Raw genomic sequence first — 16,714 nt, forward strand, 5'->3', positions numbered from 1 at the left:
CCAGCCTCTTCCTTGGCTCTTGCCCTCCTGCCCACAGTTGTCACATGTGAGACCCCAAGCATATGGAGACATGTTTGAGTGGGCAGAGCTCACTTAGCTCCATATCTTAGCACCGGTGTTGTCAGTGTCCTTTCTGTCCTGGTCTTATAACTGGCCCTTCAGACCAAGGTCCCTCTGTGGTGGAGAGTGCTGCCCTTCTGTGGAGTCTGTGTGGTGGCAGCCCATCTCCAGCCTTTAGTGCTCCTCAAAGAGAAGAGCCACCTCCAGCGGTGGGTGAATTCACCCCTCCAGTGCTCTGCCCTCTTGTCTGCTGAGGCAAGATCTTACTGTCAACTGTTGAGCAATGTCCCAGGAACACAAAAGTATCTGAGCAGCGAGCCCTTCCCCAATGGAGCTACCTTTTTGGCATCCCTGAGGGGCAGGGCTGATGGGGGGAAAAAACCCAGCTGCTAATTGCACAGTTAATCACAGATGCTAATGACCACCTGCCTTCTTGATCAGACCATGGCCACCCTTGTGGCTGGAGAGGGCTGGAGGGCAGCGATGCTGCGATACAGCAAATCCATGGTGCTTGCAGCCCTGTGTGCGGGTGGAAGGGTAGGTTGCTGCTTCAGAGCTACTGTAATGTTTGACCCTGCAGCTCTCCAGGACAGTGGGAGATGTAAGAGCTTACTGAAAGCAAGGAGGAAATGGGTGGACTTCAGGGGAAAATCGGTTTGGCTTGAGACAGAACACAGTGATTTTTCCCAAGTTAGGAGGCTGGAAGGCAAAAACTAAGGCAAAAATGTGGTTTGGTTGGCAACTTGATTAAACCTGAAGGCTTTAGAAAAAGCTTTTGGTACACATCGGTGTTTGACCACCTCACAGCTGGCGAAGTTCATCTCCTGCTCCCTTAAACTATCCCAAATGAGTCCAAGAAAGACTGGGAAGAAACAGCCTTTTCCAGAGGCACCCATCACCTGGGCTCTGGCTGATGGTGTGCAGGTAGCAGCACCGGCTTCACAGGGGTCTCCTTCCTCAGCAGGAAGAGCTGTGGCAGATGGACAGATCTCCTGGGCTTTCCCTCTGGCCCCAATGATGAGGACTGCTCTAAAAAACCCCTTATACCTCCTGGGAAACGTCCAAGAGTTATAAAACCTGAAGGTATCATTCCTCCTACTGTATGGAGCTGCCAAGAGATGGAAATGGGCATGAACATTAACATACCATTGCTAGGAAGACAGTCAGCATTTGCAGGCTTTTTATTCAGTGGTGTTTCCAACCAAGGAAAAAGCTGAAGACTCCAGTCCAACACTAACAGGGCCAGGTTTGAAAATCCAGTGAGAATTTTAGCTCAGAATGAAATGCTTATTTTTCCACCCTAAGAAAGGCGTAGTGGACCTCAAACGTGGTGTCAGGATATCGAAGTACAAGGACTTGGTAAATGGCCCATCTGTCCGTGTGGAAGGAAATCCTGACTGGAGACAGCTGACTGCCCTGGGCAGGGGAGAAGTGAGGCCTGGCACAATCGTGCTTTTTGGGACAGGTTTTTGGATGTTGAGAAAGTCCTTGCTCCAGCCTCGTGTGTTCGTTGTGTGATGATGCTGCTGAGCTCTCAGCTTTGGAGTTTTCCAGCTGCTGCACTGGCCTCTGAATTGCTACAACACAAAACACTCGGCTCAAGGGTTCCCAGAGGCTGCGCAGCTCCAGGGATGGGGGTGCAGGGTCTTCCCACAGCTCTCGGTTGGTCTCCTGGCCCCGAGCAGGGATGATCTCCAGCTGGGGTGGCTCTCTCGCTGGCTGCTGCCATCTCCTGGGGACTGGTTCAGTGGCCATGTGGGGGCTTTCCTGGGGCTGCTGCACCCTGAAATCATCCAAGAGAGGAGAAGAGCAGCTCTCACCCAGCAGGAGGGAAGGAACTGCTCCCTGTTGGACCCAAATGGGTCTCAGGCATAGCCTGTTCCCTTAACAGGAGTGATAGCGAGATAAAAGCATCCATCTCTGGACTGAAGGGCTGTCTAGGGAAGGGTTAGGGATGTTGCAGAGCCACCTTGCAGGGCCAGGAGTCTGGGCTGTCTGGTCTGAAAGCCATGTTTGCAAACAACGGGAGCGGCATTGTGGGTCAGAGGCAGAGCGGGTCCCCGTGGGATGGCAACGCTCTCCCCGTGGGCTGTCCCTGCAGCCGGGGCTGCCCCTGGCTCCGGTGTTCAGCTCCCGCTGGTGAGGAAACCTTCCTTGGCCAAGCATGTGGAGGTGAGCATCTCTTCTGGGCATCTCTTCTGGGCACCCCGGCTGACTTCATCAGGAATCCCTTCAGAATTACCAGGGTGGAGCGACTGGACCGCTGAGTTACAAACCCAAACGGTAGCTTGCAGTAACGATGGTGGGACGCCCTGCTTTGCACCAGTGCTGATGGCTGGGACCATGCCCAGGTCCCCAGCCCAGAGGGAGAAGGTCTGCAATCCTATGTGCTGCCAAAGCACCGGCAGCCAACACAACTCTTCCAGCCTGAGCCTCCAGCTGCCTGCATCTGGCAGGGTCCTGGGCTGCTGCCTGCACTCCAGCCGCAGGGCAAGGGGCTGGTGTTGGCCAGAAGATGGTGCTGGTAGGAAAGTGATTAAAGACCTTGCTCCACTCCACTTCTGCCGGTAGAGGAGAGTTTAGATTATTTTTTTTTCCCCCCTCCTCCTTCCTATAAGAAACACTGTAAAAATAACTCAGCATGTTTAATGGTCCCAGATCTACCAGCAGGGCCCACAGAGTTATTTATTGCATCCAGCAGGTTACTGAGAGCTCTACTGCAGTAACTTGAACCCTGTGAGGCAAAGGCTGCTTCTGGGCAGAGGATTCTCTGGGCGACTAATGGAAGCATAACCCTGATTGATAATGGTTTTAGGCTTATTTATTTTTCCCAGGATCCTTCTCATAACAGCCTCCTGAATGGTTGGGCCAAGCCAGGCTGCCCCACAGTGGGGTAACTCCGGGGATTCCCCCAAAAAGTAGCAAATGGTGTGGGGGGACCCCATCCTGGAGAAGGTCTTTTTCGGGGTGAGGATGTCCCTCTTGTGAAAGCTGTGAAAATGCAGGAATTGTTTCTTTCTGCTGCAGCTTGGGCATGCCTGTGCTGCACTGTCCTTCTGGGGGCGAGTCACCTCTGCAACAGGCTCTGGAGCCGCATCGGCATCTCTGGTCCCTCCAGTTGCTGCTGCTCACACTGTGGCTGCTCTGATCTCCTGCCTATGCTGTCTGGCAGTGCCTGCAGGGATCCCAGCTCCTGGTGCAGGGGATAACCTGCCCCTATGCCAAGGTAAGAAGCAGTGAAGCCATCAGCTGTCACAGTGCAGGCTCCTTTCCTCCTCCCATCCGTGCACCTATATGGGCTTGCTGGGAGCTGGAGACGGTGGCAACCCCCTATGGCCTTGAGCAACTGGGCAGCAGGGCTGCAGGGACGGAGCCGAAGATCCTGCTGGAGATGGATGCATTTGCAGATGCGCTGCTGAAAGTTGCTTGGGATGAAGACAGCACCCTTTCCCGCACTTCCCTGCCAGACGTCAGCGCGCAGCCCTTAACCCTGCTGTAGGTGGGACATGTTTCTCACCGTCAAAGTCCTTGCAAGACCCAAGCAGTTGTATTTCTAGCAATGAGCAGAGCTCTGCTTTAGTCCGGGTACCGTGTTGCTCAATCGCATCCTCAGCCCGCTAGCGGCTTTTACGTGAATATCTAGCGGCCCCTACCAAAAGCAGAGCTTGCTGCATTTGGAGCTGTATGTTGAGAGCTGCTGCACAGCGGCTGATTTCTGTGCCCCATCTATTCTGTTTTATTACACATAGAAGTATACTTTTTTTTAAATAAACTATAATCAGTTGGCATTTCACACAAGTCATATGACACATTTACATCATTTTTATATTTATCAAATGAGTACAACAAAGGAGAGAATGTCAGCTTCAGTAAAATCTATGGAATTATACAGGCCCTCCTTTTCAAATATCATCGTTTTGGATTGTGTTTGCAACAAAAGTTGAAATGTTTCTAATCAACGTTTGTTTCAATATGCTAGATTTTAACAACATGCTTCTCAAGTATCTGAATATTTAGAATTACTCTGTAATTACTTACTCTTACTCTCAGTTTTCCAAGCTGAGACAATTTAAATGAGAGGTTTCCAGGAAATTAGGAGCGAGACCTTCAGTTTGCTGGAGCGTGTGGCTGAATCCCACTACCGGGAGGATGCTGCTTTAGGATCGCGCTCAAGTGCTGACAGGAATGAAGGAGCCTCTATCTGTGAGTGTGATGGTGGGTCAGGGACTTGGCACTGAGCGAATCACTTCTGCCTCCTGGTGGGTACAGAAGCTTTTCCCTTTCCCCAAGGGAAGAGGGGGCAGCTGAAGTGGCAGAAGCAGCCTGTGTCCCTCATGCCCTGGGGACTCCTCTGCACATCTCCGAGGTGTGCTTGGGACTGGGGCGCAGATCTGCCTAAGGGCCTCGGGGAGGTTGCTTTGGGGCTCCATGCCTCTAGCTCCCGACCTGCAAAACGGAGCAGTAATGCTCTCTTCCTGGACTACCAAAAGGCTTGCATGCGATAAGGCAATCCCGTGCAGTGAGCCCTGATCTCTGGGGCCAGAAGGTGTTGCTCTAACTCCAGCAAGGGAGAGGGGGACCAGTACGCAGTCTGGATGCTCTTGCAGGTGGTGAAAGGACCTTTCCAGTGTTGCCTGTCCCTTGGCATCCCTCTCTTCAGGCGAGGCTGCTGGGGGCCACGCAGCAGGACCAGAGCTGAGCCCCGCTTGTGTGATCTGGACTTGCTGCAGTAACAGCCCAGCAGTGACCGCAGCTTGATCCAGGAGGTGAAAGGCTGAGCTGAGCCAAATCCGGCTTATATTCCCTGCACATCCAAGAACCCCAATTCACAGAAGGGCAAAGGGCTTCTTCCCAGCCTCTGTAATGCCAGCATTTGGGATTCTGCCCTTTGAATGGTTGGGGGCACTCACAAACCCTCTGAGAAGAGGGAGTGTGGCGGGCTAAGGGGGTCCAACTTTGCTGGAAGGGTGTTACGGGGTGGGAGGGGAGCGGGCTGGAATTTATTCTGAGCTCATCAGAGAATTAAATCATTATCCTCCAGGATGAGGATTTATGGTTATGGCTCTCAAAGCCCACAGCAGACGTCAGGTGAGTGGGTGGGAGCCGGTCCCAGGTGCTGTGCCGCATCAAGGGGAGCCGGTAGAGAGGAGATTGTCTTTACATGTGTCTCGGGGGCAGGGGCTCCTGCAGGACCATTGTCCTTTCTGGAGGGGGGATACTCAGTTTGGACATCTTTTCAACTGCAAACCGTCTCCACTGGGATCCCTGGGCCTATTATAGACTGATTAAATATTAAAACAATTCATTTTGTACTTAAACTGTTCCGAAGGCTCCTGCTGACGATGACTTTGAAGTCTGCGGTGAAAGGGTTTGCTCTCGTTTTCTCCTCCCCTCATCCCCAACTTTCCCCAGGCAGGAAGGGGAGGGTGAGCCCTGGCCAGCTCTGGCTCTGCCAGCGCCAGGGGCTGGGGTCTTGCTTGAGAGGGTGGAGGGTGTTTTGCTCTATGCGTGGGAGCTTGCCGGTGCTCTGTGCTGCTGGAGCAGGAGGAAAGCCATGGTTGCTGGCGGCAGGGGCCAGGAGGGCCCTCCTTGGAGGGAGCAAACCGTGTGCTCTGGGTGTGGATGCTAAAAGGGGCAGCGGAGGGGCTGGGGTGGCAGCAGAGCTGCACTCCTCCTCCTCCTCCTCCACGGGGAGAGCAGGTCCCCGCCTGGTGCTGCTGGTGTCCTGAGAGCCCCCAGGAGCTGAGGGGCACGGTGCAGAGGCAGCTGCTTTCATGGCAGGGAGGTCCATGTTGGCTGTCCTGGACGCTGCTCTCTCCTGGCAGCTGGAGGCTGGTGCATGGAGGTGAAACCACCCTGTGCACATTTGGTATCTTCAGGAGCTGAGCCTCTAGCATCCTAGATCTGGGTGCAAAACCTCTTTTGGTCTTGGGGACCCTGAGCCATGTGGCGTCCTGCCCCCCAGGTTTGTGGGGTGCTGTGGGTGGTAGCATGCATGCTGCATGGATTAATGCCCACCTGCAAAGTGCATGACAAGGGAGGCGTAGATGCAGCCTGGGAGGGCAGGATGGTATGTTGTGAGTCTCTTCCACCAGGTTTTTTTCACCCAAAATACCTGGCTCTGCACCAAAGGAACTGGGGATGGAGACATGTGAGAGGCACCAAGCCATCAGGTCTGTCTGTGAGAGTCCCTTCAAGGGACGGAGTTGACCGATTTGGGTGAGCTCAGGGATTGTCCATCTCTGCATTGAGCTTTGACTGGAGCCAGCCTGGCCTGTGGCCATTTCTCCTCCCTGTCTCCAGTGTCTCAGCAGCGAGGTTTCTGTGCAGGCTCTGTCACCCTGGGCATCACCTGGAAAGAGCAAGGGGAGCTGGACCCAAGCCCAGGTCCTGGCATCTTGGACAACCCCACACCCTTTGCCTCAACATCTCCTGCTGCAGCAGCAGGAAGGGGAGGACAACTCCTGGGAGACGAGGGCTTGCTCATGGTATGCTGGGGGCAAGGTCCAGGGTGGGACCCCCACCCCTGGAAGGATGCTTGAGGACCTGGAGGGCTCAGGGCTTAAATTTCAAGCTGCACCCTGCCTGTTTGTCTGCCTGATCCCAGCTCAGTAGCCAGATCGCAGAAGTGCAGGAGGACCCTGAACCTCCTCTGCCTGCTGCAGATGAAGGAAAAGGTGAGTGGCAAATATTTCATCTCCTCTGCCGGATCTGGCTTCCTTCCCCCTTTCCTCCCCCTTCTCCAGCCCCATCTTTTACATCTGTTGTATGTGAAATCCAGCAAACTCTCAGCAGAGCTCATTACTCATGGCCCATTGCTCTGAAGAGGGCCGAAAGGTCCTGCACGTAATGATTTGGAGGTGATTTGTATTTAAGATGCTTGGCTTTCAGATGCTGGGGGGGGAGGGGAAATTAAATAATTGAAAGCTAGTGGGGAAGGGAAGGAGAGAGCCCTGGATAGAGGGAGAGGACAAAGGTTTCTCATGATCCAGAAGTGTTCCGGCTCACCTGCATCGGTTACACAGACGCAGACTTAAAACCCAGGACTCAGGGAAAACCTTCCTCATGTCCATGCAGGATCAGAGCGTGCCCCAGGGAGGGGGCCAGGGGTGGGCTGAGATGGGTGTGCCAAGAGGCTTCTCCAGGGATGGCTGATGCTCAGCGCAGCTGAGGGCAAAAGGTCTGGCCCAAGTAGGACGGGGGATCCTCTGCCCTCTGGCCCTAATGTCTTGGTGGGACGTGATTGCCTGGGCCACAGCAGACTGCCCTTCCCTCTCCTCCTTTCTCTGCCCTTCCCTCTTGCTGCCTCCCCCAGCTCTCTGCTTCTGGCACACTTTAAGCAATAAAGCCATTTTTCCAGCCCTGGTCCAAATTTTCAGGCAATCTTGCTGGCAGCAGCTGCCGGCTGGTAAACGCCCCTGCAGCAGCTATCAACAAGGCAAAGGGGTGAGCAAGGCTGGAGACCACAGTGCTGTCCATGAGCCTGTGCAGGACAGACTTGGTGGCCCAGAGCCAGGCAAAGAGCATGGCTTGCTGATGAAAACTTGCAGTAAGAGCCTCACAGAGTGTTTCTCAAGATCTTAAAGCAAAAGGAGCCCCCCTGGGGGCAATCTCTGTTTGGTGGGTAGGGAAACTGAGGCACAAAGGGTAGAAATGAATTGCCTGGAAAAAGGGCAGGTGGTCTGAATGTTACTTGCCCGAAAGTTCAGCGAACTGGGATGCAGAACTTAGGCTTGGTCTAAACCAATGCTGTTCTGCTTTCATACACCAAAGCTCCTTCCAGCTTATTTCCTTCTCTTTTTTTTGATCAAATTGCCAAAAAAATCTACCAGTCTGGTCTGGTTCTACCTAAAAATAAGTGCAACTGAACGCTGCAGGTTTGTGGCAGGAAACAAGCCTCCTGCTGATTGCTCATGCTCCTCTTTCCAGCTGGGTCCCAGATCCCGGGTCCCCCCCACGATGCTGGGTGTTAGCAGGGTTCGGCACCAGCCTTCGGCTTCTGGAAACGAGTATATGCGTGCAGAGGCCCTTCTGCACTTGAACTGGAATCTTCATTTCTAAAGCCTGTTTTTAACCTTGACCCAAACTCGTGCCTTGCTGCAAATGCATGGGGGGAACCTGTTCCCCAGCCCGGGAAACCCTCAGGTACCCATACCCTAACGAGCTCCCAGCAACGCTCCGGTCCCCGGAGGTGTGCGGGTGGCCCATTAGACAGTGCTTTAGGGCTGGGCAGGCGACTTTTGTTCAGACTGCTCAGCCTAAGATCTAAGAATCAGGTCAGATTAGGCTGCCTGATCCGAAGCTAACGAGTTGGGTGACCACCGGGGGAATGAAAGTCAAAAATCAATAGCCTGGGAAGATCTGATGCTTTTCCACGTGCTGTGCCTGTATTTATCAACTCTGTGCAGAGAACGGGGAAGTTTTAGGAGCCTCCCCCGAAGTCTGGTGTTTAACGCTTGTGTATTCTCTCCCCCAGTCCAGTTTTCTCTCCCAGGGTGCGGGGGCGATTCACGCAGCATGCATCCGCCCAGAGTACCACATTTTCTCCCGAAAAGGCATGCCGTGGAGGTATGTGCCTGGCTCTCATGTAAAGAGGTAGGTCTAAGAAAATTAGTTTTTCTTAATCTAGTGCCAGCTCAAACAGGAACCAAGATACCCTTGTCCCAAATTTTCCTTCTAGGTTAAAGTGGGTGGGAGGGCAAGGGGCTGGGGAAGGTAATAACTCCCTAATGTTGAAGGCACTGGTATTCAGGCCCAGCACCTGAATACCTCTCCTTCAAGGCTCTTGGGAAAAACCCTTTTCTATTGATTTTTGGGGCGAGGACAAACAGCACTTTTGTTCTCCCTACCCCCTCGGTTCTAAAGCACGTCTGCGGCTGGAGCCGGCTCTGCAGCTGGTGCCCTCTGCTCTGCCGGGGACTCGCAGCCGGCTCTGCCCAACGCGGCTCGGCGGGAGGCGTCCGGCCGTCCCTCCCTCCTTCGCCATGCCCAGCGGTCAGAGCAGATGGCTGGGGCTGGGGGTAGCTGCCGCCCCTGCAAGCACGGGGAGAGCAGGGCTTTCTCTTCAGAAGCTGTGATTAAAAGCACTCGAGTGATGCTCTGCAGGCTGCGGGAGGGCTGTTGCTCCCAGCGGTCTGTCCAGCTCGGTTGGGGAATTACATGGTGAGATGTAGGTGTAGCATCTTCTCCCGCTGCGAGCCCTGCCGAGGGGCTCCCAGCTAGGATTGCACCCTGGGCATTTGTACAGGATGCTCGAGCCCTCTCCCGAGGACTGGCAGGCTGGGAGGTGGTACCTCCGCCTTGGAGAGAGGGGGAGAGGGGTTCCTGGCCCCAGGCTCTACCGCAGCAGCGCGGAGGGGTCATAGAGCTGAAGGCTGACCACCGGCAGCCCTGCAGCCACCCTACTGAGAAGGTGCTGGAGAAGAGGAAAGGCATCAGAGGAAAGCTCTGGATGCTGCATTACAGGCTGGGGACAGCAGGCAGGTTGCTGCTGGCAGCACTGGGGAGACCGGGGACATGCCAATAGCTAGTGCAGGCTCAGAGTTTACTTAAAATGACTCTGTCCTGTGTCTCCAGGAGCCTCCTTGTCTCTTCGCAAAGCCTCACCTGCACAGGACAGGAGCTATTCCCTGGTCCAGAAGCCAACCAACATCTGCTCAGCTAAGCTCTCCTTGCCCGTCCCCAGGCAGAGTAAGTAGCCTGTCCCCTTTCCTGCTGTGTCCCCGGCGTGTGCATCCCCGTATATGTCTCCCCATGCCTGCTATGGGTCACGGCTATGTAGAGAAGAGTAAAAGAAAAGTGTGTATTTAGAGGCAATCCTGATGTTTTTCTAGCTTCCAGCAACAGGGAGTTAGGGAGTCCCGTGCCAGCAGGTTTGCTTGGGACACTACAGGTCTCTGCCCCAAAAGTGCGCGTCCTCTCTCTGCTCGTGACTTCTTCCCATCGCGTGACAGAGTTCCCCAGCCGGCGTGCTTGTGGTGTGGGAGAGCACTGCCTTTGGTTTAATTAAACCTGCTGCCAGATGAATCACCCCCTTACGTCCCCGTGTCGGCTTCTCCGGGCTGTGTTGGCTGGTGAGCCTGGACCTTGTACTTGGGATTCAGGGTTTAAATCAGCCAGAGAGGTGGAGAAAAATTATGCACGCACACCTGGAAGGTGAGGTGGATGGCCTCTCGCATTTTTCCTGATAACACTTATTGCCCTAAACTTCTTTAGGTTATATGTACAAAAAAAAAAATATAAAGACAGAATAAAGACATAGGGGATGCACAACGCATTGCATCAGTAGAAATACATCTACAAAGCCTCCTGAGCTTCAGAGGCTGAAATCTTGAAGTTAGCTGGATGCTTAAGTGCATCAGGACCTAATTGCTGCCAAGTCCATGTGTCGAGGGGAAACAAGTGTTGTACAAAGCCCCCTGCATTTTAAAATCCCTGTCCAATGGCATTAATCCCACATCAATCTACTTAGGCCTTCCAGGAGCTAAGAAAAGCTGGGTATCCTCATTGAATGTCCTTCCAAATGCAGTGAAGCCCCTACTTCCCAGAGAAGGGGAGTGTGGGAGATGTGAACAACATATGGGGGTTTGAACAAGTCTTGTAGGGTGGTGATGAGCAGTTGCGTTCAGTTTGATGACTTCAGGCGGTGGGGTTTCTGAAAGCAAGCTATTTCCAGTAGATCCGATATGTTCATATTCCTCAGGGCGGTGAGCAGCCGCTGCTGAGCAGGTCTGCTTCTGCTGCAGCTCTGTGAACGCCCAAGCTCAGGCTTGCTGTGGTGGGAGCGTTAGCGCCATTTGCTACAAACAGGTTGGTTGCAACCACAAGAGGTGGCAGATAAAATCCACAGATGCTGGAGTGGTCAAGACCCAAGGGAACCTTCTGAAAATCGATGCTGGTTCCTTAAGGCTCCCCCGCTGCTATAGTAACACCACTGCTCACCTACTCAGAGGTGATGGATCCCCCTGATCCCATCTACCGACCGCTCTTCCTCACGTGGGAGCCGTGGGGGTTCCATCCCTCCCAGTGAACATCCCTCCGCAAATGGCCTTTGCTGATTCTCATGTCCCTTTCTGCTTGACACCAGCCTCAGTGCAGGAGCCAGCCCTGGGCTCCTCTCGGCTATCAGAGGGAAGCAATTCCCATGGGATGGGCTTGTGGACCCTTGTCCTGGTGAAGACATGGTGAATTCTCACTTGTTCCACTTTGTACCCAAAGTCAGGCTGCTCACGTGTCAGCTTGCTGGCCTGGTTTTGCCTCGTGCATGCTGGTGCTCCCCCAGATGAGATCTAAGCAGCATCTGGGGTGGCCCAGGCCAGGGGCTGCTCCCACGGGCAAGGCAGGTTCAACCATTCTCTTCAGCAAAGGCCAAGGGTGAACGTGGGTGCAACCACGAACGTGAGAGCAACCCCTTCCTGGGTTGGCTTGGAAGCACAGGTATGTTCTGAAAGTCAAAGTATCCAATTTCCAGGACTAGGCATTGCATCACTTGGGTGCTTGCACTGAGACTCCCGTACTTTCCCAAAGGCTGTCAAACCCTTCCCGCAGGCACCTATGTACTAGATAAAGCAAAAAGCACTTCTCCCACCCGACTGCGGTCGCTGTGTATGCACTAGTCTCCGGCTCCTTGGCTTTGGCAAAGGCCTGCGCAAATTCATCCTGGCATTTGGCAGCTCCGGTGCTGGGGCCAGGCTCTCTTCCGTGCACCATGTAAATACTATTCACCGTGTGTTTACATTGAGGATGGTGCCCCACTGTACATTAACATTTAAAACAAAATAGTCAGCCCCATCACGAGCATCGCTCTGAGGGATGGCAGCACATTGCAAACATCATGTAAGTAATTTGTTCAACATTGGTGATAATAAGCTACACAGAGCAATAAGAACATAAACACAGGCAGGGCTTTGTGTGAGCGTGTGCGTATATTTTTTTTTTCCTCCCTTTTTTTTCTTCTTTTTCTTTTTTTTTTTTTTCCTAAAGGAATCTCTGAGGGGAAAAAAAAAAGGCATGAATGATTCATAGATGCAAGGGGGGGAAAAAGACGGGGAGAGAGGGAGAGAAAGAGAGAGAGATTAAGAGAGAGGAGCTTCAAAGTGACTGGAGCCGATTTGAAGTCCTGAGCGTTCCTGTGCTGGGTAGGCCAGCAATTCACCAGAGAGGCCCCGTCAAGCTCCCCCCACCCTCCACCCCGGCCTCATCCCTGCTGCTGCCGCCTCCTCCTCCTCTCCCACAAACACAGCCTCCGAATCACAAGTTCAAAGTTCACCATCATCTAATGATGTGAAGGCCTCCCAGACCCTCTGTGAGTGGCATCTGTTTATAGGCACGGCCCTTCCCTGGTGGTTTAGCCTGGCTTAAAATTAAAAAAAAAAAAAAAAATTAAGAAAAAAAAAAAGAGGAGGAGTGGAATGAGATGCAGGGCTCCTTTTTAAAAAAAAAAAGTATAAAAAAAATCTACTGGTGGTGAAGTGCCTTTGATTCTGAATATTAAAAAAGCCCATTAGATTTAAATGTAATGAGAATATTAACGCTACTGCCTTGATTTGTATTCACTGGCTACCACAGATATACTTTGGGAGTGGGAAAGAAAAATACAGCTCGCGCCCAGACGGAAGCTGTCGCCCTCGGCAGGGAGCGACGAGCCCGGGTGGCGGAGGGAGCGGGAAGGGGCGAGGGAGACGGAGGGACCGATTTTGCCCCCCTCCATCTCGCGATCCCAGCCATCGGAGGGATGGGGACTTTCGACAGCATCTTTATGATGGCAAAACTGGTGGCATCACCACCGGCGCGGTTAAAACTCAATATCCTTTTGCAGGGAAATGCAGGCATTTTGAAACTTGGCTTTGCTGTGCTCAGAAAGCGAAATTCCTTGTCCACGGAATACGAGTCTTGAAACAATTTATTTCTTTTCAATTTTGTCTAAAGCGCCAGTAAAATTTTGCTCCTTCGGTTCAATGTGGTAATTGAATGGAATGCGTGTGCTATTGTGACAAATCTGCAGGAGAAATGAGTGATGTCTAGAACAAGCCCTGTAAGACTCGTTATTGGTTATGTGTCACAAAATAAACGACACAATAATGAATGGCTAATACTCTAATTAGCATTACATGCTCCCTTTATTTTATTAATCAAAGGCAGTAACATTCACTGGCCTAATGAAACAGTTTGATGTTTTAATACTTCTGAAAGAGAGAAAGAGATAAGGTCTCACTACTAATTAGGGTAGCAGCTGAATTTAGAAAAAATGTCTGAAATTTTTGCCTGGCTAAAATAAGGATATCAAACACTGCAAATGCTCCAATTTGCAAAATGAAAAGAACAGAAAATAAAATCAGAAGCTTTAAAACAATGTTAAAAATAGAAGAAATAATATAGTTGGCCATCCTATCATATCCTAATATGTCATGACATGTCATTAGTACTAACAAGTAATGAGGTATGCACCGCTCCAACAGAAACATAAAGAAATTGTATTGAACAAATAATGCTGACACAAGTATTAGGCGACAGTTAATATTTAATTTCCGAGTGGACTTTCAGGGATTTCTGAAGTATTTTTAGGAAGTGAAATATTCTAAACCCAGTGGAAATAAAAATCAAATGACTTTGCAAAAATGTTTCAGTTTTGACTTGGGCTTTTTTAGAAGGAAAACTTCAGTGCGGAGGTTTTCTAGGAGCCCAGATCCCAGCAGAGAGCTGAGTAGATATCGAAACCCGTAATGAATAGCTGCAGCGTAGGCAGTGATGAGCTATTTAGAGACATCCATCGAAGCAAGAAGTGCTGTCCAAACACAGAAAGGAGGTGACACAAAGCAGGGAAAGGTTTGTGCAGGAGTTTCTCTTAAGGCTGGGCTAAGGAAAGAAGAGTTTGACTAAGACGGGAGCTAAAGGGGAAATCCTCCGGTCATTGCTCAGAACTGGGTTGCTCCGTGGCTTCCCTTCCTTCCAAGCATCCTCCCCTTCTTCCTCCTTGCTCAAGTTACCATCTATAAGGGAAAACGTAAAATAAGAGCTTGATGTCTATGATAGCAGGTGACACGGTGATCGCTCCGTGACACAAGGTCTGTTAAACCTTCCGAAGACTAACTGTGACCAAAAGCCTGGCTTTCTACTCTGTCCCAGACTGATCGAAGTTTGGAGCAATAACTGGGGGTTCCTTAACCTCTGACAGCGCTTTGGCTTGAACCAAATGCTCTTTGTCTGTGCTGAAGAGCTGGGATCTGAAAACTGGTGAGTTACTGCTCCGGACACCTCCACGATGCTTTCAACACCAAGGAGTGAGGGACTTACGGGGATCTGGGACTCCGTGGTTGTACAGCAACGTAGGTTCTCCATGCAGATGTCCCTATACTTTGCTTCTCTATGCCAGGAGGAAGGGACAAATCCCGCCTCAGAAGAAAGATCACGAGAAAATCCAGCTGTTTACAAGTGTTGGTGCAAGCCCTGACCTGCCGTGTGAAAGACCATGGATGGATGAAGCTGCAGTGGTAACAGGAGGACAGTCCACTGTTCAGCCTCTCCTTGTCCAGTAACATGGAGCAGATGCTGTATCAGGCAGTGGGGACTGAGGGAGAGGATGGAGTCAGCATGCCTCTAACGTTCCATGAACTCAGGGGTGGGAACAGCTCTTAGACCCATCTCAGGAACTGCAGATTGACCTAATTCTGGTGGCGGATGTAGGATAGAAGAAACCCTGGAGATGACAATATTTTACTTCTTGGCGGAATGGATGTAAACTGGACAGCTGCACAATGGGTGTCTCTCGCTGGGGAGCTGTGGAAGATGCTAGTCATCAAGTCTCAAAAAAATGAAGAAAATCAGGGTTAGAGTGGGCTCAAAGCAGTTGAGCTCAACATAGTTTTAAAGCAGCAGCTAACTTGAACAGGTCCAGGTTTCCATTCACAGTGCTTAAATCAATCTCGGTGTTCGGAGGGGCAAAGAAAGGAACAATATAGCATCAGCACCAGATCTGGATACTCCAAGATACGTAACTGTGATGCAATGGTCAACCTGTTGTCCCACAACCTGGCTTCTCTTGTTCACTTCTTGGCAGGTCAGACCTGGGCAGCCACTTTTTCCTTGCCTGCCTGGCTGTGAACTTCACCCAAGCTGCCAGCTAGACTTGCCTGTGAAACACTCCCACAACAGTAGCTCAATTCAGGTTGTCAGTTATCCTAACTCACAACCTGAATATTCCAGCTCCCCGGATAGTCAAGGGGGAGGACTTAGGGCTGAAGTCTGACCATCTGCAGAAGGTAACGACCTTTGGTGTTGTGCCTCAATCTCTACACTGACTACGTAGCAGACCAGGACAGCAGATGGTCTGAAACTTTCCTTGTCTCACAAACTGAGAAGTTCAAGGGGATGAACCAAGCACAACCCTTCTCCTGTTGTATTGGAAGTCCCTTGAAAATGTCATCTCCATGTGACAAATAATGAATAAGAACAGATGTAAAACCGTACCAACTCCCGACTCCTCGCTACCAACGTTTGAGCTGAAGTTGCATCCTTTTAGCAAAGGCTAGCGAAGCTCTTGAAGTGGTTGAATTCAATGATGCTCGGCCCGCTGGTGCTAGCAGAGGCTAGGCGGGTGTGTTGCCACTGCAGGCTGTAATGTGATTTCCCCCAGAGGAAAATTCCCGTTGCAATGCACAGACACAAGGAAGCACAATTAACTTCACTGGAGGAGCCTTAAGCCCGCTTCCTTGAGTGTTGTGTAATTAAAACCTCAGTCTTGTTAATACATTAGTGAGATGTTTGCATATAATTCATCAAATGTTTATGAAAATGCGTAACAAATAATCCTGACAAACAAGTTGCTTAATTGAGATAAGGGATGGGAAGCCTTGTGAATTTTTAATAAAAAGGGGGAAAGAAAGCATGCTACGTTAATCAGATGAAGTTATCGCATTCAATATTTTCAAGTGACTTCTCTAGTGCGCATTTTATTTAATACATTACACAAAAGGAATATCTTGATCCCCCAAAGAGATTTGCATAGAAAACCCTCTCTTGCAACAAACATACCATTGGCTTGAGGCATTCGCTCAGCTATTGATCAAAATCTTGGTTTTTTGTTCTTGACAGATAACACCATTAAAACCTGCCTGGGATTTGCACTTTCTGTAGCTGGAAGAGGAACAACTGACGCCAGCCAATGCCTAAGTGTCTTTCTCCAAGTGAGTAGTTAACTCTGTCATATAACATCAGCGATGACGTCAACACACATAACACGGTGGCTAACTTAGCTTTGTTTCCACCTGATTTTAGACCGCATAGAAGCAATGGCAGGCAGAGAGCCTTTCACTTACCTCAGATATAATAATTGTCGGCTCCTTTTTGCTCTTTTCACCCGGGCTAATGATCCTGGGGAGGTTTATCTCACCTCTCATGAGATATCTGAAAATAAGACGTCCAAATCCGAGCTAGACATCCCAGGGTGACAGGGAAGGAGAGAGGACCAGCTCAGACTTAAATGCTTCGCATCCAGATGTTTCAGCGAGGACAGAGGTATCCTGGTTGGACGGGGCTCTGAGCAACCTGATCTAGTTGAAGATGTCCCTGCTCATTGCCGGGGGGTTGGACTAGATGACCTTTAAAGGTCCCTTCTAACCCAAACTATTCTATGATTCTATCCCACCATGGCCATCTC

The 16,714-nt window shown here is 51.1% G+C and overlaps 1 long non-coding RNA gene across 1 annotated transcript; it reads left to right on the forward strand.

Moving 5' to 3' along the window:
• Nucleotides 1–6,225: 6,225 nt before the first annotated feature.
• On the forward strand, nt 6,226–16,235 carry LOC142087856 (uncharacterized). Its single transcript, XR_012675644.1, has 4 exons — nt 6,226–6,737; nt 8,537–8,655; nt 9,637–9,750; nt 16,150–16,235. It is a non-coding gene; the product is annotated as an uncharacterized LOC142087856 (long non-coding RNA).
• Nucleotides 16,236–16,714: the final 479 nt, after the last annotated feature.

This window comes from Calonectris borealis, chromosome 13, assembly GCF_964195595.1.
Source record: "Calonectris borealis chromosome 13, bCalBor7.hap1.2, whole genome shotgun sequence".
Taxonomy (NCBI): domain Eukaryota; kingdom Metazoa; phylum Chordata; class Aves; order Procellariiformes; family Procellariidae; genus Calonectris; species Calonectris borealis.